Below are 22,041 nucleotides of genomic sequence, written 5' to 3'. Positions count from 1 at the left end.
GACATAGTTTTTTGAACATCCTTTTATTTTTCTATGACGTTACAAGGCTTAGAATTTTAGCAGCAATTTCTCACATTTTCAAGAAAATTTCAAAAGGCTTATTTTACAGGGGCCAGTTCAGTTGTGAAGTGGCTTTTAGGGCCTTATATATTAGAAACCTTCAAAAAGTCACCCCATTTTAAAAACTCCACCCCTCAAAGTATTCAAAACAGCATTTAGAAAGTGTCTTAACCCTTTAGACGTTTCACAGGAATGTAGGTTTAGCTAATTTTTTCTAATTTCCACAAGGACTAAAGGAGAAAAAGCACTGCAAAACATGTAAAACAATTTCTCCCGAGTAAAACAGTACCCCATATGTGGTAATAAGCGGCTGTTTGGACACACGGCAGGGCTTAGAAGGGAAAGAGCGCCATTTGGCTTTTGGAGCTCAAATTTAGCAGGAATGGTTTGCGGAGGCCAGGTTGCATTTGCAGAGCCCCTGAGGGGACAAAACAATGAATACGCCAAAAAAGTGACCTCATGTTGGAAACTACACCCCTTGAAGAATTCATCTACGGGTGTAGTGATCATTTTGACCCACAGGTGTTTCATAGAATTTATTAGAATTGGGCAGTGATAATAAAAACAATCCTTTTTCTTCAATAAGATGTAGCTTTAGGTCAAAATTTTTCATTTTCTCAACAAATAAAGGAAAACAAGAACCCCAACATTTGTAAAGCAACTTCTCCCGAGTATGGCAATACCCAATTTGTTGTGATAAATTGCTGTTTGGGCACATGGCAAGGAACAGAAAAGAAGGAGCGACATTTGGCTTTTGGAGCCCAGATTTTGCTGGATTGGTTTCTTGACACCATGTCGCTTTTGCAAAGCCCCTAAGGTACCAGTACAGTGGAAACTACCCAAAAGTGACTCAATTTGTGATACTCCACCCCTTCAGGAATTAATCTAGGGGTGTAGTGAGCATTTTGACCTCACAGCTGTTTCATAGATTTTATTTGAATTGGGCAGTGAAAATAAAAATTTAATTTTCTTTCCAATAAGACGTAGCTTTAGTGCAAACTTTTTCATTTTCTCAAAAAATAAAGCAAAAAAAGAACCCCAAAACTTGTTAAGCAATTTCTCCCGAGTACGGCAATACCCCATATGTGGTTATAAACTCATTTTTGGGCACACGGCAGGGCTCAGAACGGAAGGAGCGCAATTAAGCTTTCGGACTACAGATTTTGCTGGATTGGTTTCTGGTCGCTATGTCGCATTTGCAAAACCCCTGTGGGACCAAAACATTGGAAACCCCCCAAAAGTGACCCCCATTTTGGAAACGACACCCCTCAAGGTATTCACCTAGAGGTGTAATGATCATGTTAACCCTGCAATTGTTTTGCATAAATTAGTGTGCACTTGATATTGCAGAGTAAAAATTAGATTTTTCCATAGATATGACAATATGTGGTGTCCAGCTTGTGTCACCATAACAATACAGCTCTCTAATTATTATGTGGTGTTTCCCGGTTTTAGAATCACCCTACATGGGGCCCTAATCTTTTGCCTGGACATTTGACAGGGCTCAGGATTGAGAGAGTACCATGTGAAATTGACCAAAAAACAGCAATTCTGCCTTAGTTGTTTAGGGATTTTTTATACAGCGTTCACCATGCTTTATAAATTACATGTTAACTTTATTCTGCGGGTCAATAAGATTCCGGCGATACCTAATTTATAGCACTTTTTTATGTTTTACAACTTTTTGCACAATAAAATTACCTTTGTAAGGCCTCATTTACACGAGCGTGTGCGTTTTGCGCGCGGAAAAAACGCAGCGTATTGCGCGCGTTGGCATTGCGTTTGCACTACGTATAGGCAACGTTGTTGCGTTTTAAATGCGCGCACGACTAGCATTTGCAACGCGCGTAAAAAACGCAGAGGGGATTAATGCGAGGCCAGCCTACAAATAGGCCAGCTGGCCCAACCCCTGCTTGCTGGGGGAAGCTGGTTTTGCACCTTATTTCCGCCTCTGCAGAAACCCCAGTGTGTGTTTCTCCATTGAAGTTGGAATTGGCTTTGCATGGCACACTTATGCCTTCTCAGTCGCTGGCACATGTGCTTCTTGCCTGGATGATCTCACGTCGTTTTGGGGAGCGTCGACCCATGCTGCAGCACCAGACGCCTGTAAGATGTCGCATTTGGGTTCATCCACTTGTGGCCCAACGTACGAAGAAAGGCCATTTCCATAGCCTGTATGAGGACTTACGACGGCATCCTGAAAAATTTCGAGCCTTCTGCCGCATGTCTGTGGCCACATTTGACCTTCTGCTTGAGCAGATTCGCTCTGGTCTCACCTACAAGAATACCAACATGAGACGCTGCATTTCGCCCGAGGAACGTCTGCTTGTGACCTTGAGGTATGTGTGCAGCTGCTATTACTTAGTCAATGACGCTGTCTGCTTTACCCCCTAACATGTGTTGTGGCTTTCTTTTTCTTTCTCTTTGTTTTCTAGATTTCTGGCCACAGGCAATAGTTATCATTCGTTACATTTTGAATTTCTTTTGGGAGTGACCACCATTTCGTTCATTGTCACATCCACCTGTGTCGTGTTGTGGCAGAGGTTAAAGACCACGGTCATGCCTCAGCCCACGACAGAACAGTGGCTAAGTATTTCTGAGGGATTTCTTAGAGCAAGTGAATTTCCAAATTGCATTGGTGCCCTAGACGGCAAACACATTCGTGTGAGAAAGCCCCCACGCAGTGGCTCGCAATACTATAACTACAAGCAGTTTTTTTCCATGGTATTGTTAGCCTTGGCGGACACAAATTATTGTTTCACTATTGTTGACATCGGCTCGTATGGAAGCTCGGCAGATGCCCGCATATTCCGTTCATCAAGAATGGGGAAGCGACTCGTGAATAATCGACTGGCGGTGCCGGAACCTTCCATCCTCCCGGGCTCCAGCGGACCCCCAATCCCGTATGTCATCGTGGCGGATGAGGGGTTTGCCCTGACAAGGCAAGTCATGCGTCCTTTTGCGAGAAGGGGCTTGGATGACCGTCGGCGCATGTTCAATCTCCGCCTAGGCCGAGCTCGTCGATGTGTGGAATGTGCCTTTGGCATTATGTCGAACAGGTGGCGTGTCTTTATGACGACAATGCAATCGTCCATACAGAATGTGACACGTGTTATACAAGCGTGTGTTGTTCTGCATAACTTCTGCCCCATTAATGATGCTACCTTTGATGCAGAATATATCCTAACACATGCAGGCAGCATCCACACTGTCCCGGTTATTCCTCTCGGCCGATCTGTCTCATCCAGCCTTCGAGTGCGGGATACTTTGGCGGCATATTTCGAGTGCCCATCAGGAGCCGCACCGTGGGGGCATGATGACCTTTGAAGGGTTGTCTGTTGTTTGGAGGCTTCACTACACACGTCACATGTGGCCAGGGTTTTTAGAAGTTTTTGGGGTTCATGCTGGGTTAGGGACTCGCAAAACATGAGGACCCTTGACGCGGGCTGCGAGCTTACATCTGTCGGGGTTTGAGCAGGACTTTTGACATTTGGCAACATGCTTTCTGGAGATAGAATGATGGGCGGCCTAAAGTTAGGCAAGTCCAATTGCAAGTGTATTTAGTGTGCTTCGGGGCCCATGACAGCACCCAAACTTTCGCACCTCTTGCAAACAATGTCAAACCCCGATAGATTAACTAAAACCTCATATCACGTGTGCATGCATTGGGCCCAAAGGCCAGAAGTGTGTGAGGGTATAGCCAAAAGAAATGTGGGTCAAACATTGTGTTGAGGGGTGTAAAATAAAAACAACACGCAATAGAAACAATCAACATCCATGTTTTTAATGTGTTCAGAATTTACACAACGGAAACATGGTGTGGTCAGGAAAATACACATACATATTGTAGAAACAAACGAACACCAACATGGTGTAACCTACATGAGAGGACGAGTTGATAAAAAACAAATTGGCCGCCCAAATATCACGACACCAGCACACTCACAGGTGTTGGCAGTGGTGGCCCGGGGAGGAATACACCGGCATTTCAGCACCACTATGCTGGACCTGGAGCTGCGGAGTTTGTTCCTCGCCAGCATAGTGGTGCTGATGTTGTCCGTGGTACGTTGGGGCAGGGAAGTGGGGAGCCATAGGGCGCATATAGGGGTGAGGCCGTGCCATCTGGGGGGCTGGATGGTATGTTGCCGGCATCTGTGGCGTGGTGGCTGGCATGGCTAATCCGCGCCACTGCTCAATGGCCGTGAAGCAGTGGTTTGGATTGTGGGGGGTGTGGAGGCGTCGATCAAGGTTATGATCGACGCTTGCAAACGGGCCATACGATCCATGGGGACCAGCCGGAGTAGGGGAACGATGCTGCGCCCAAAGAATTCGTTCCCGTCCTCATCCGCGGCTCGGCGTAGATATTCAAGGACCCGGCAAAAGCAGAATCTCTTACGTGCGCATCTCCATTATGTCCTTCAGAAACATCAACTGTTTTGTGTACATGTAGGGGCGCTTACGCGAGCCGCCATCTCCGCTGCGTCCCTTTTCCCCCATTTCTCGGCGGAATTGGTCCCAGCAGCTCCGCCACCGTGTTTTGATATCTTGGACTGTTGGACTAAAAACAAATATAACGCCATAAGAACTGTGCCCTCTCACTAAAATGAGGGGCCCTGCCCTGCCAATGACATGGTACACGGTGATGCGCCTGCTCCACAAAAGGTCATTGGGCAAATGCGTGGAAGACACATACAGGGCCCCAGTTCTTCAATAGGGATGACATTGCATTGCCAGAAAAAGCATGGTACTCACCCAACCGACTGCGGTCCCGGGTTCGGCCACTCTCCCACTCCTCGCCAAAAAGCTCCCTCGCTACCTCCTCCCAGGCGTCCTCCTTGACCGTGCGGTCGTGGTACGCCTCTGCTCGAGTGTCCCAAATCGCCCCATGGCCCTGGACCAGGGTGATGAGGCGCTCCACGTCAATCCCACGCGGCATGGCAGCAGATGTCAGTGGAGGGAAAGTTCTGTGTCAATAGGCTTGCCCACTCGCAGTGAAAACGCAAGCACTTCCTGGTTTTTGTTTGCTTTGTCCAGCTTTATAAACTCTTTTTCATGGACATAACAAGTGATGCGTGAAATTCGCGCATTAAACGCTGGAGCGTCCGTGTGTCATGCGTGTTTTTCACACACTCATTGACTTCAATGGGTGCGTGATGCGCGAAAACCGCACGATTATAGAACATGTCGTGAGTTTTACGCAATGCACTCGCGCTGCGCAAAATTCACGCATCGTCTGCACTGCCCCATAGAGTAGTATAGGTGCGTACGACACGCGTGAAAAGCACGCGTGTTGCACGCGAGTATATTACGCTCGTGTAAATGAGGCCTAAAAAGAATGTATTTTTTCTGTCGCCATGTTGTGAGAACCATAACTTTTTAATTTTTTAGTCGACGGAGCTGTATGAGGGCTTGTTTTTTGCGAGACAAGCTATAGTTTTTATAGGCACCATTTTTGGATACATGCGACTTTTTGATCACTTTTTATTTCAATTTTTGTAGGGCAAAGTGACCAAAAAACTGAAATTCTGGCATTATTTTTTACGTTTTGTTTTACGCCGTTCACCGCGTGGAATAAATATGATAATATTTTTATAGTTTAGGCCGTTACGGTCGCGGTAATACCAAATATGTATGGTTTATTTATTTTTTTTTCAATAATAAAGGACTTGATAAGGGAAAAAGCTCCATTGTGTTTTATATTATTACTTAAAACTATTATTATATTTTTTACAACTTTTTTTTTTTCACTTTTTTTACACTTTACTTTAGTCCAACTAGGGGAGTTGAAGGTCCAACTGTCAGATTTTTTTTCTAATACATTGCACTACCTACGTAGTGCAGTGTATTAAATCTGTCAGTCATTCACTGACAGCAAGCCGATTAGGCTTCGCCTCCAAGCGGGGCCTAATCGGCTTCCGTAATGGCAAACAGGAGGCCATTGTTTGGTCTCCTGGTGTCATAATAGCAGTCGGCAGTCGTGCGATTGCAGGGCACAGCTGCCGATCTGCTAGCAACCACAAAGCTGGAGCGATCACATCTGATCGCTGCATCTGAGGGGTTAATGGCAGGGATCGGAGCTCCGGTTCCTGCTGTTACAGGTGGATGTCAGCTGTAACATACAGCTGACATCCACCGCTGATGACGCCAGATCATCTCCTGAGCCGGCGCCATCTTGCCGGCGGCTACGGAAGCCTTTCAGGCTCCGCCTCCGGTTCTCACTATTAGGCCTCCGGTTCCCATTGCAGCCACCGACACCCCGGCGATTTCATTGCTGGGGTGTCGATGAGCTGCAAACACCTTAAATGAAGCCATCGCTTTTGACGGCTGCATTTAAGGGGTTAATGGCGGGGATCGTAGTTAACTTAGGTCCCCGCTGTTACAGCAGGATGTCAGCTGTCAGATACAGCTGACATCCGGGGATGATGGCACCGACTAAGCTTCTGAGCCAGTGCCAAACATTTGGCGTAAGTATACGACATTTTGCGGGAAGCACTGGCTTTTCATGTCGTATACTTACGACAAATGTCGGGAAGGGGTTAAGGTATGCTGCAGGTCACCCCAGCACTCCATAGTAAACACAGTGGAGTTAGTGTACTTCAGCACTTCCACTTTGCATTAATTCCTCCACTAGACTTTTCCCCACTAGCTCCACTAAGTTTACTGCCAGGTCTATTAAATAATACCCTACCTTCCCGTTCCAACTCTGCAGCCACTAAAATTGAGGGTAGCACCCAAAAATTCTTATCTATTTACAATTCTATACAGATTGCGTGATGGTCAAGGAGAACAAGAGCTTACAGACAATTTCAAACAAAGACAATAACAGACATAGTCTTCCATTCCATCCCTAAGGGTATGTTCACACGAGCGCATTACGTCCGTAATTGACGGACGTATTTCGGCCGCAAGTACCGGACCGAACACACTGCAGGGAGCCGGGCTCCTAGCATCATAGTTATGTACGGCGCTAGGAGTCCCTGCCTCGCTGCAGGACAACTGTCTCGTACTGAAAACATGATTACAGTACGGGACAGTAGTTCCACAGAGAGGCAGGGACTCCTAGCGTCGTACATAACTATGATGCTAGGAGCCCGGCTCCCTGCAGTGTGTTCGGTCCGGTACTTGCGGCCGAAATACGTCCGTCAATTACGGACGTAATGCCCTCGTGTGAACATACCCTAATAGTAAATGTCCTGGTCAAGACAGCTATGCAACAGCGTCAGCAAAGGGGTAAAACTGCCTACACAGACCCTTGAAGCACATATCACACTAATCCCACAGGAAGGTAAAAAGGACTGTGATAGTTACCAGCCCATATCCCTCTTAAACACAGACCTAAAATGTTGGGTGAAACTGCTAGCCAATAGAATCATACCCTTCTTTACATAAATGAATTGGTCCAGAGCAATAAGGCTACATTCACAAGAGCGTGTCCGATTTAAAAAGCGTGTCTGAGTAAAAAACAGAGCGTATTTCCTGCATTTCATGTCCGTGTGCCATCAGTGTGTGCTGCGTATGGCATTAGCGTGCTTTGCTTGTGGCATCCATTTTCCATGTCCGTGCAAGCACTTCCTTTTTTTTAAAAGTTATTTTTCTCCATTTCTTAATAACTGATGCGTGAAACATGGACAGCACACAGATGTCGTCCGTGTGCTGTACATGTTTTCATGCACCCATAGACTTCAATGGACGACAAGGTCCACAAAAACGAACCAATATAGGACATGTAGTGAGTTTCACGCAATGGACACTCACTGCGCGAAAACTCACGCATGTCTGAATAGCCCTATTGAAATGCATGCGTCCGTGTGCTGTCTGTTATTTCAACAGCACATGGATGAGGAACACCCTCATCTGAATGAGCCCTAAGGCCTCGTGCACACTTCCGACATCGTTTTCATGGCCGTTTTTGACGGATCCGTGTGCCGGTTTTAGCGGCCGTGTGCACTCCGTGTTTCCTTTTCCGAGCGCCGAGCATGGTACTGTCCAGGGTGCTGAAAGAGTTAATGGGCTGCACTGATCGGCGGTAACTCTTTCAGCACCCTGGACAGTACCATGCTCGGCTCTCGGAAAATACAATTTTAATGAAATAAAAAAAAATAATAAGTTCACACTTACTTTCCTCCTGTCCGGCCTCCAGGGATGATGTTTCATCCACCGCAATCACAGGCTGTAGTGGCGGTCACGCACGTCAGGATGATGTCAGAAGGCCGGCCTCCAGGGATGACGCTTCATCCCACGTGACCGCCTCTGCAGCCAATCAGAGGCTGCAGCGGCCTCTGCAGCCAATCACAGGCTGCCGCGTCATACAGGAAGGTCGGACTGGAGGAAGAAGAGGGACTCGTCACCAAGACAACGACCGGGTACGTATGAACTGCTTTTTATTTTATTTTTAATCAGCAGCCTCTTTTCTCTATCAGTGATTGATAGAGACAAGTGGCTGCTGATTAGTGTAATATTTCTGTAATGTATTTCTGCCCGCCCGGCCGTTGCTAGGCAACGGCTCCGTCACACACAGACGGCACACGGATGCCTTCCATGTGCCTTCAGTTTTTTTGACGGCGCCATTGACTTGCATGGGCGTCACGGTCACGGAATCTCGGAACGGTGAATTAGAGTGGATTTTCAAACATGGTACATTAGACCTAATGGCCTGAATGTTGACTTTCAGGTATCTAGACTTATGTCCAGATAATGTTATTTGATTACTATTCTTCGTAAAATTTAGCTTATGTGGGGAGTCTTGCCCTCATTCCTCTACCCTTTTTTCTGTCATTGTCTGAGAAAGTATAATGGTGACATGATGAAAGTCATTTTTTAGTAAGTATTATATATTTTCTCTTTTTTTATTCAGAATCCCAATATCGAATAGGGAAGAGCCACACACCACCTATGAACAACAGACACTCAACAAATAATCGTCTCTATATACTCTGTATATCTATTGATATGTTTGTTCCTCTTTAATCTAACAATGATCAACATATAGTATGAATTGCTTAAAGTATTGCAGTACTTGTGAGTTCCATATATAATAAAGGGATTTGCCTATTTCTATAAAGTCAACCTTGAAAACTCCTTTTGTTTCTTGGCCCTAATGCACATTTGACCATTATGTTTATAATGGAGAACCACCACACGAAGGTGGGGATGGTAGACCATATTAGACATGGAGCTTGTCCATATACTACATTATTTATGTGGCTGTTTAGACAATGACCCGGTCGCTAAGTTATAATCTATCTCTGGTTTTTGGAGCTAATAAAGGTTTTATCTTGTGATGTATATGGTGGCATTTCTCTGATAACTTCAGCAATTTATAAGCAACATACGTTGGTGGTATGCCGTTTACAGCAGTGACTTCGTAACTGTAGCAACGGAAGTAGCTTGTTTCTGACAGGCTGACATGCCCAGTTGAGTGTTGTAGACGCTGGAGGATCGTAGTTGCTAATTGAAGTGCTATTTGCATACACCTATCTGTGTTTCAATGATTGCTGAGTGGCTCGTGACTCCTCCCCTTCATGAATATGTATACTTTTCCAATGTTATATAACTATTATTATACATGGTTTCGCAATGAATTTTTAACAGATATTGTATGTAATATGTTTTTTAACACTGCTATATGGTGCTGTGCACTTTTTATATATTTTATTAGCCAAATGTTGGCCTTACTTGTACGACTCGACATTTATCACTGCTGATTATGCATTGTTTACACATGGGTATAAAAACCCTGTTTTGCACATGTCACTTGAGCTCGAAAAAGGTCCTGTGAGAGGACTGAAACGTAGCTCGTCCCTGAAATATGGCATAATAAACCACATCTTTGTTTGACATCAACTTTTGGAGTGCTGCGGTCATTTCTACATATATCTATAGGACCGTTGGATCGAGGTCGGGATCGCATAGCACCAACATATACAAATACGAATTGCTGCTTTTTTCTTCTACCTTTCTATTGATTAATCCAAGAGCTTGCACTCATTTGCATTACGGATGAAGCATCTGGCTCACACAGTGGTATGTTATCTACCCATGTTTTTTCTTATACTGACTCAGACGTTGGCAGAATTTTGGGGGGTTTTGAGGGAGATGAATCCTTTTTGAGTGTGCCGTCAATTATCAACTTAAAATGTAATTACAAATTTTTTTCAAAAAAGAAAGTGACACTGGAGCTACACTTGGCTACTTTGGGACAATATTTTAAAAATCAGCGTATACCGAGAGGAATGAGGACACAATTTGCTTGAGAAAGGCCCCATGGAGTAGGGCTGAAACGTCGCATGTGGTGAATAAATCCACTTTTTCACTATTGAGGTGTGCTGTCTCATATTTTGGAGGATTTCACCATCTATATATATATTGCAGTGTTTTTTTCACATATTTTGTGATTTGTCTGCTCCATAATTAAAATTAAAAACATGGAATTAATTAAAGTATTATAGAAAATGAAAGCCTCAAGTCTTTTTAAAAATAAATAAATAAATAAAGTAAAAATAGTTGTGATTTTCAAAGCGGTTTCAAAGATATTATCGTTTAACTGGTTAAGGACTAGGCTGTCTTACAGAAAATGTCACAAGTTTGCTATGCGCTTGTTTAGATGACTATAACTCTGCAGGTGAATAAAGTTTATCTTTACATTTTCAACTCTTTTTAAAGTACAGATAGGGCTTTGTTTTAGTGGCATTTGTCAGTATACATCATTTTTATTTTTTTCTCTAAAGTGGCAAAATTGGAAAAAAATGCAAGAATTTAGCAAATGCGTAAGTTTATGCTAGCATTTTTCACACACAGTACGGACCATGGACAAAATTAATCTCCTTTCACATTCTTCCACTTCTCCCGTGCATGGGGATACCAAATATGTGTGCTTTATTCACTGTGCGGGCATGTGCCAGAGCTTGGCATAAAAGGAGGCTTTTTGGCCTTTTCGGTCCAGGAATTCTGCACTTGATTTTATAGCAGCATACTGTTTTATAGGGGGCCTAATTATGCTGAAAAATTATAAACACCCCATAAATGACTTCATTCACACAAGTAGACCCCACAAGGTCCAGTTTTCTTCTGAAAGTTTCTTGAATAAGATGGAACAAAATAAAATTTGCATTTTTTTGGGCAAATGCGTTAGTTTATGCTATAATTTTTCACACACAGTATGGACCACAGACAGTTAATCTCCTTTCACATTCTGCCACTTCTCCTGTGCATGGGGTTACCAAATATGTGTGCCTTATTTATCACATAGAGATGTAGGAGGGTGGACGATAGAGGAAGCTTATTTCACAAATCACCTTTTTTCAAAGCTGATTTTACAAAACTCAGCAGAGATTCTATAACGCTGCTCTTGAAGCAGAGATCCCAAAATATTCATCTAGGGGTATAACGTGTAATGTCAGGATAGGGAGACAGACAGGTGAGCCCTAATCTACCCGCCACTCAGTCCCTGCCTACTTGCACAGCCCGTCCTAGGTGACGGAGTACAACTGGGCAACGGTCCCTACGCTGAATATGTGCACGACAGACAAAACAAGACAGGGTACACAAAAGCAAGGGAAGTGGGGCAGTTGCCCACGGCAACACCGTGAGCAACAGAGTAGTGGATGAGCCGAGTCAAACCAGGAGTGTACGTGGTAACAAATGCAGAGCAGGAGAATAGTCCGTCAAGCCAGGGTCAATATGAAGCAGAGGTCAATGGTAACAGCAGGAACAGCAGAGCCAGGAAACAGGAGAAACACAGGCAAAGGACAAGCAGCAAATGAAGGTATAAGTGGACCAAGGGCGAGAGCTAGAACCGTCTGGCCAGGCTGCGATAGGCTCTCCCACTCCTCAGCCTACCAGCCTGAGTGGTAGCAGATCGAGTCACTCTAGCAGACCTAGGAACAGATGCAGGCTGATTAACCACGGGCGTCGACACAGAAGCTGTGTCAGGCAGATCCTTTACCTAACGGGAATTAATTTTTTGGGGTTTCCTAAAATAAGAAATTGCAAGTTTATGCAAATGGAGCTATCCAGCAAATGAACTTTAGAAAATATTGAAACATGACATTTTTCATTTTCTCAAAAAATAAAGTAAAAAAAGAACCCCAAAATTTGTTAAGCAATTTCTCCCGAGTACGGCAATACCCCATATGTGGTTATAAACTCATTTTTGGGCACACGGCAGGGCTCAGAACGGAAGGAGCGCAATTAAGCTTTCGGACTACAGATTTTGCTGGATTGGTTTCTGGTCGCTATGTCGCATTTGCAAAACCCCTGTGGGACCAAAACATTGGAAACCCCCAAAAGTGACCCCCATTTTGGAAACTACACCCCTCAAGGTATTCACCTAGAGGTGTAATGAGCATGTTAACCCTGCAATTGTTTTGCATAAATTAGTGTGCACTCGATATTGCAGAGTAAATATTAGATTTTTCCAAAGATATGACAATATGTGGTGTCCAGCTTGTGCCACCATAACAAGACAGCTCTCTAATTATTATGTGGTGTTTCCCGGTTTTAGAATCACCCTACATGGGGCCCTAATCTTTTGCCTGGACATTTGACAGGGCTCAGGATTGAGAGAGTACCATGTGAAATTGAGGCCTAATTTGGCGATTTACACAGAATTGGTTCACAATTGCAGAGGCTCAGATGGGAAATAATAAAAGAAACCCCCCAGAAGTGACCCCATTTTAGAAACTACACACCTCAAGGCATTTATTAAGGTGTGTAGTGAGCATTTTCATCCCACAGGTCTTTTACATAAATAAATGCGCTGCGTATGGTGCAATGTAAAAATGTACATTTTTCCCCAGAATTGCCAATTCAGTGGCAAGTATGTCGTGCCCAGCTTATGTCACCTGGAGACACACACCCCAAAAATTGTTAAAAGGGTTCTCCCGGGTATGGCGGTGCCATATATGTGGAAATAAACTGTTGTTTGGGCACACGGTAGGGCTCAGATGGGTGGGAGGGCCATTTGGCTTTTGAAGCGTAGATTTTGCTTAGTAGTAGTTTTGTTTGAGTAGTACTGGTTCCGTTTATAATGTGGGGGCACATGTAAGCCTGGCAGAGTACATCAGGGGCATAGTCAGGGGGTATAATAATGGGGTAAACAATAAAATCCATAGATATGTGTTACGCTGTGAAGCAATCCTTTCTGCACAGGCCAGTGTCGCATTGATAAACGGTGTCTTTACTTATCCCCCTTTTGGTCCACACTCGGCACCTTTACAGTTTGGGGAATTTTGCTAGGAAGTGTTGTCCTGGTTTAATACGGGTGCCCTCGCTTCTAGCAGATATGTTTGGGCCCCCCCTTCATGGTTCCCTAATTTTAGGGCCCCGATAAATCGCCTCTTGAAACAGACGAAATGTTCCCCTCTGATCTGCACAACTGCATGTTTTTATTTCCTGACTTATTGGAGCCTTAACTAATTTTATTTTTTCATAGACATAGTGGTATGGGGGCTGGTTTGTTGTGGGACGAGCTGTAGTTATTATTAGTACCATTTTGGGGTACATGCGACTTTTTGATCACTTTTTATCCTATTTTTTGAGAGGCAAGGTGACCAAAAAACAGCAATCCTGCCATAGTTGTTTAGGGGTTTTTTTATACAGCGTTCACCATGCGTTATAAATTACATGTTAACTTTATACTGCGGGTCAGTACGATTCCGGCGATACCTAATTTATAGCACTTTTTTATGTTTTACAACTTTTTGCACGATAAAATTACCTTTGTAAAAAGAATGTATTTTTTCTGTCGCCATGTTGTGAGAACCATAACTTTTTAATTTTTTAGTCGACGGAGCTGTATGAGGGCTTGTTTTTTGCGAGACGAGCTATAGTTTTTATAGGCACCATTTTTGGATACATGCAAATTTTTGATCACTTTTTATTTCAATTTTTGTAGGGCAAAGTGACCAAAAAACTGAAATTCTGGCATTATTTTTTACGTTTTGTTTTACGCCGTTCACATTGTGGAATAAATATGATAATATTTTTATAGTTTAGGCCGTTACGGTCGCGGTGACACCAAATATGTATGGTTTATTTATTTTTTTCAATAATAAAGGACTTGATAAGGGAAAAAGCTCGATTGTGTTTTATTTTATTACTTAAAACTTTTATTACATTTTTACATGCTTACATTCTGCTCAGGGGTGTAAAGTTGCAGAAATAAATTATTGAGGGAATTTATTAGCTGTCTTATTTTGAAATGATCACGGTTTGCATCGGCACTTGGGGGGGGGGCTGTGCGTTGTCATTGAAGTGGAGGAACCGCATTATTGTTTCATAATGAGACTTGGGCATTACTGCAGAATACACTAGGGTGGTTTGGGTGGGTCTTGTTGACCAGTAAGACCTAATGGAGGGCTTTTTTACAATACCCATATTTAGGGTGAGCACCAAAAATTGTTTTAATTCCTGCAAATTGGCGGGCGTCCAATCTCTGGCATGGGTGGATGAAGGTTTCTGCCTTATAAACTGACCGGCATATAAATTAGTTTTGTGGACAATCATATTTAGGATGTCGTCCGTTATAAATAAATGGAAGTAATCCATTTGGACAAAATTTGCATTGTCCACAGCTATACCAGGAGTGGCAGTAAATCCGTGGATTCTAGGCCCAAAAAATGGAGCAGGTGCCCATACAAGAGCCTGGACTGGAGGGACCAGGCTGTCCCATGCTACATCGCTACTAGGCCCTGCGCTTCCATGTTCCACTGTTTCTACTGTGTCATGGATAACGTCTCCTGAAAAGGAACCTGAAGTGACGCTATCATCGTCACTGCCTAAAACAGGTTCCATCTCTGACGCCATCTCTGAGTGCGGTCTCAGACTCTGATCACAGCATGACATATGTCTCCTCAGCACTAAAGAACTTCCTCGCCATAATGTCACTGACACTAACTAAATAAACATTATTTTTATATATATACAGTATATATATATATATATATATATATATATATACATATATACATACAGTAAATATATATATATATTTTATAACGGATTATATGTATATAGATGTATCTAAATATAAATACACACAAACTAACTGGTGTGTGCATATATATATATATATATATATATATATCTACACTACCGCTAACAAAAAAATAAACCACTATTCATATATATATATTTTATATATATATATATATATATATATATATATATATATATATATATATATATATATGGATATATATATATATATATGGATATATATTTAATTATATATTACCTACCGGCCTATTCTAATATTCTAGTAAAGGTAGGAATGTAGATAGATAGATAGATAGATAGATAGATAGATAGATAGATAGATAGATAGATAGATAGATAGATAGATAGATGGATAGATTATACAGATAGATAGAAATCTATCTATACAAAGAATGTATTTAAGAATGTAACACTGTATTTTTTTCCCCCACAGTATTCGCCTGGCAGCAATTCTCTCTAAGTCTCTTCTTCTCCTCACACTGAAACAATGTGTGAGGAGAAGAAAAGAGACAGGAGATTTGCTGCCAGAAATACCAAAATAAAAACAAATGTGATCGCTGTGATAGGTTTTCACAGCGATCACATGTTCAGGGACCAAAAGATTGGCCCCTGACACTTTGTCCAGGGCTGTTAGCAACAGCCAGGGCACAGGGCTGTATGCACGCAATTGCGAGTGCACACTCTCTGAAGACCCTGACCGCTGGCCGTAAAAACGCAGCGGTCGGGAACCTGTTAAAGAAGTGCAATTTGAATTATTTTTCTAAACCCAATACTGCAAGACACATTTACCCCACCTCACAACCAATCACCAAACATATGCTGGTGTATATTTTACAGGCAAAAAGGCACAGAATTTCCAGATGGATGAAGGTTTCTGCCTTATAAACTGACCGGCATATAAATTAGTTTTGTGGACAATCATATTTAGGATGTCGTCCGTTATAAATAAATGGAAGTAATCCATTTGGACAAAATTTGCATTGTCCACAGCTATACCAGGAGTGGCAGTAAATCCGTGGATTCTAGGCCCAAAAAATGGAGCAGGTGCCCATACAAGAGCCTGGACTGGAGGGACCAGGCTGTCCCATGCTACATCGCTACTAGGCCCTGCGCTTCCATGTTCCACTGTTTCTACTGTGTCATGGATAACGTCTCCTGAAAAGGAACCTGAAGTGATGCTATCATCGTCACTGCCTAAAACAGGTTCCATCTCTGACGCCATCTCTGAGTGCGGTCTCAGACTCTGATCACAGCATGACATATGTCTCCTCAGCACTAAAGAACTTCCTCGCCATAATGTCACTGACACTAACTAAATAAACATTATTTTTATATATATACAGTATATATATATATATATATATATATATACATATATACATACAGTAAATATATATATATATATATTTTATAACGGATTATATGTATATAGATGTATCTAAATATAAATACACACAAACTAACTGGTGTGTGCATATATATATATATATATATATATCTACACTACCGCTAACAAAAAAATAAACCACTATTCATATATATGTATTTTATATATATATATATATATATATATATATATATATATATATATATATATATATATATGGATATATATATATATATATATGGATATATATTTAATTATATATTACCTACCGGCCTATTCTAATATTCTAGTAAAGGTAGGAATATAGATAGATAGATAGATAGATAGATAGATAGATAGATAGATAGATAGATAGATAGATAGATAGATAGATAGATAGATAGATAGATGGATAGATTATACAGATAGATAGAAATCTATCTATACAAAGAATGGCCCCTGACACTTTGTCCAGGGCTGTTAGCAACAGCCAGGGCACAGGGCTGTATGCACGCAATCGCGAGTGCACACTCTCTGAAGACCCTGACCGCTGGCCGTAAAAACGCAGCGGTCGGGAACCTGTTAAAGAAGTGCAATTTGAATTATTTTTCTAAACCCAATACTGCAAGACACATTTACCCCACCTCACAACCAATCACCAAACATATGCTGGTGTATATTTTACAGGCAAAAAGGCACAGAATTTCCAGATCAGGAGGTGGGGGTTTTCTAGAGGCTGGGTTATTGGTGAACCAAAACAACATAGACCTAAAATGCACTCCGCTTTCCAAGCAGGCGATAATGTGGCAAGAAAAGGACAAATCTTAAGAAAAAGCATAACAGCATCCAGGGGTGTAACTAGGAAAGACTGGGCCCCATAGCAAACTCTTGACCGGGCCCCCCCCGGGTGCCAAAAGCAGCCCCCTTTATAAATAGTGCCCCCTGTAGAATGTGCTATATAGCCCCACCTATAGACAGTGTCACACTCCAGTCGTAGATAGCGCCCCCACCTCCGCCTTGTAGATAGTGCCATACAGCCCCCTATAGATATTGCCATAAAGCCCCCACTGTATATAGCACTATACAGATCCCACTGTATATAGTGCCACAGGCCCCCCCCTTAGTAGAAAGTGCAGCACAGCCCCCCCTTCGTAGAAAGGGCCACACACAGACCCCTGTAGATTGTGCCACACTCAGCCCCCTGTAGATAGAGCCACAGCCCTCCCCCTTGTAAATAGTGTCATACAGTTCCCCCTTGTGTATAGTGCCACACAGCTCCCCCTTGTGTATAGTGCCACACAGCTCCCCCTTGTGTATAGTGCCACAAGGCAATGGCGCATCCGAGAAAGTTGTATCAGCCAGGGAGATGTCTCTCAAACATGGAAAGGTGGGTGTGGAGGAAGGACTATGTGACTCCTCAGGATAGCTGCACTGCCCCATGACCCTCTAATGAGTAATTAGCATATAGTGTGCGTCGTTTTATTTTGCTGCATCTGAAAAAAACATACAAGGGAGTGTTTGGAAATATTGTCAGGTCATGTATTACCACATGGCGGCAGTTCAAGAGGTTAAAACTACCTGACAGATTCCCATTAAATATACAATGAATTGAGAACAATTCCATCTGTCCTGCAATTTTGTTATAACTATATCCTATATAAACTACAGATCCAGAACCAAGCTCTGACATATATTCAGTACCACAACCAAGCTCTGTGCATAAATACAGTACCACAACCAAGATCCGTACATAAATACAGCACTAGAACCAAGCTAAGTACATATAGACCCCACCAGAACAAAGCTCAGTACATAAATACAGCACTAGAACAAAGCTCTGACATATATACAGCACCAAAACCAAGCTCAGTACATAAATACAGCACTAGAACCAAGCCCATACATAAATACAGCACCAGAACCAACCTCAGTACATAAATACAGCACCAAAACCAACCTCCGTACATAAATACATCCCCAGAACCAAGCTCAGTACATATATACACAGAACCAAAACTAATTTCATACGTATATACAGCACCAGAACCAAGCTCAGTACTTCAATACAGCATCAGAACCAAGATCAGTACATATATACAACACCAGGACAAATACAACTCAATTTAGTGCAACCCCTGCCGTATAGGTTTGTACGGCGTAAAACTACAGCTCCCAGCATAGCCCGAACAATGGTGAGGATATGCTGGGAGATGCTGTTTTACAAAAAAAAGATCATATCATAATCATCACGCTGCAGATCACACAGTGACTACAGTGCTGATTAGAGGCAGAATAAACATTTACATTAAGTGACTCACCGGTGACATCTCAGATTCTAGTTATTTTCTTCTCCCTCCGGTCCAGACATCTATGATGCATTTCTACCAGCCATGACCCATTTCTGCAGTTTTCCGCTCAGATGTCTTCAGCTTCTCACTTTTAACACATTTCTGCACCTATAAATAAAGTTACAATTCTCAACACCTCTTGCACCTCTAACTATAATAGCGCCATACACTATGTCGCTGATTATAATTCGTTCCCGTCCTCATCCGCGGCTCGGCGTAGATATTCAAGGACCCGGCTATCAACTTGCCCACCAGCAGAGGCCTGTGGAGCATGGCGCCGGCGAGTGGGGGCACGCACGGGGCGCTCCTCAGACGGAGAGGCGACGGCCCGTGCAGACTGGACAGGGGCGGGGTCCAGGGGTGTCGGCTCGGGGCTAAGGGGCAGGACATGGGCAGCAGGAGGTTCCGGCAGAGACTCTCCGATGTCCGTCTCCTCAGTTGTATCCTCCAAATTGTCGGTGGTTCTATAATGGAAAATTGCGTAAGAACAGAATATAGAACAATGCCCACAACAACACGATGGCAATCAGGACATGGGCGAACACACATTAGACACATGCAAAAGCAGAATCTCTTACGTGCGCATCTCCATTATGTCCTTCAGGAACATCAACTGTTTTGTGTACATGTAGGGGCACTTACGCGAGCCGCCATCTCCGCTGCGTCCCTTTTCCTCCATTTCTCGGCGGAATTGGTCCCGGCAGCTCCGCCACCGTGTTTTGATATCTTGGACTGTTGGAGTAAAAACAAATATAACGCCATAAGAACTGTGCCCTCTTACTAAAATGAGGGGCCCTGCCCTGCCAATGACATGGTACACGGTGATGCGCCTGCTCCACAAAAGGTCATTGGGCAAATGCGCGGAAGACACATACAGGGCCCCAGTTCTTCAATAGGGATGACATTTGCATTGCCAGAAAAAGCATGGTACTCACCCAACCGACTGCGGTCCCGGGTTCGGCCACTCTCCCACTCCTCGCCAAAAAGCTCCCTCGCTACCTCCTCCCAGGCGTCCTCCTTGACCGTGCAGTCGTGGTACGCCTCCACTCGAGTGTCCCAAATCGCCCCATGGCCCTGGACCAGGGTGATGAGGCGCTCCACGTCAATCCCACGCGGCATGGCAGCAGATGTCAGTGGAGGGAAAGTTCTGTGTCAATAGGCTTGCCCACTCGCAGTGAAAACGCAAGCACTTCCTGGTTTTTGTTTGCTTTGTCCAGCTTTATAAACTCTTTTTCATGGACATAACAAGTGATGCGTGAAATTCGCGCATGCAACGCAGGAGCGTCCGTGTGTCATGCGTGTTTTTCACGCACCCATTGACTTCAATGGGTGCGTGATGCGCGAAAAACGCACGATTATAGAACATGTCGTGAGTTTTACGCAACGCACTCGCGCTGCGCAAAATTCACGCATCATCTGCACTGCCCCATAGAGTAATATAGGTGCGTACGACACGCGTGAAAAGCACGCGTGTTGCACGCGCGTATATTACGCTCGTGTAAATGAGGCCTAAAAAGAATGTATTTTTTCTGTCGCCATGTTGTGAGAACCATAACTTTTTAATTTTTTAGTCGACGGAGCTGTATGAGGGCTTGTTTTTTGCGAGACGAGCTATAGTTTTTATAGGCACCATTTTTGGATACATGCGACTTTTTGATCACTTTTTATTTCAATTTTTGTAGGGCAAAGTGACCAAAAAACTGAAATTCTGGCATTATTTTTTACGTTTTGTTTTACGCCGTTCACTGCGTGGAATAAATATGATAATATTTTTATAGTTTAGGCCGTTACGGTCGCGGTGATACCAAATATTAGAGATGAGCGAACCGGGACAACCGAACCCGGTTTCGGTCCGAACTTCCGGTAAAGTTCGGTTCGCAGCGAATCCGAACTTCACCGGGTTCGGCCGAACCCGTTTTGACCGAACCCGGTCAAAAACATTATACAAATCGGGAGCCACTTATCTCTATCAATCACTGATAGAGAAAAGAGGCTGCTGATTAAAAATAAAATAAAAAGCATTTCATACGTACCCGGTCGTTGTCTTGTTGACGAGTCCCTCTTCTTCCTCCAGTCCGACCTTTTCTGACGCGGCAGCCTGTGATTGGCTGCAGAGGCCTCTGCAGCCTGTGATTGGCTGCAGAGGCCGCGGCAGCCTGTGATTGGCTGCAGCGCTCACAAGGCTGCATCGTCATCAAGGAATGTCGGGCCGGATGTCGAGAGGGACGCGTCACCAAGGCAACGGCCAGGAGACCGGACTGGAGGAAGCAGAAAGTTCTCGGTAAGTATGAACGTCTTTTTTTTTACAGGTACTGTGATCGGTAGTCACTGTCCAGGGTACTGAAACAGTTACTGCCGATCAGTTAACTCTTTCAGCACCCTGAACAGTGACTATTTAGTGTATGTGCACACACACTAATTACGTCCGTAAATGACGGACGTATTTGGGCCGCAAGTACCGGACCGAACACAGTGCAGGGAGCCGGGCTCCTAGCATCATACTTATGTACGATGCTAGGAGTCCCTGCCTCTCTGCAGGACAACTGTCCCGTACTGTAATCATGTTTTCAGTACGGGACAGTAGTTCCACGGAGAGGCAGGGACTCCTAGCATCGTACATAAATATGATGCTAGGAGCCCGGCTCCCTGCACTGTGTTCGGTCCGGTACTTGCGGCCGAAATACGTCCGTCAATTACGGACGTAATTAGTGTGTGTGCACATACCCTAACTGACGTCGCCTAGCAACGCTGCCGTAATGACGGGTGCACACATGTAGCCACCCATCATTACGGGGCCTCATGCACACGACCATAAAAACACCCGTTATCACGGGTCGTAATTACGACCCGAAATAGCGGGCCCATAGACTTCTGTTAGCCACGGGTACCTTCCCGTTTTCTCACGGGAAGGTGCCCGTGCCGTTAAAAAGATAGAACATGTTCTATTTTTTTATTTTACGGGCCGTGCTCGTAATTACGACTCGTAAGTACGAGCACGGCCGGCCGGCCACGGGCAGCTGGCCGCTTTTGCGAACCATGCTGTCATTATAATTATAGCAGCACGGCCCGTAAAATAGAACATGTTCTATTTTTTTAACGGCACGGGCACCTTCCCGTGAGAATACGGAAAGGTACCCGTGGGTAACAGAAGTCTATGAGCCCGTTATTGCGGGTCGTAATTACGACCCGCAATAACGGGTGTTTTTACGGTCGTGTGCATGATGGGAGCACGGCTCGGAAAAACGAACGGCTGCCCGTGCTCATCTCCTG

Source organism: Rhinoderma darwinii, chromosome 4, assembly GCF_050947455.1.
Source record: "Rhinoderma darwinii isolate aRhiDar2 chromosome 4, aRhiDar2.hap1, whole genome shotgun sequence".
NCBI lineage: Eukaryota > Metazoa > Chordata > Amphibia > Anura > Rhinodermatidae > Rhinoderma > Rhinoderma darwinii.
This window is presented reverse-complemented; position numbering follows the sequence as displayed.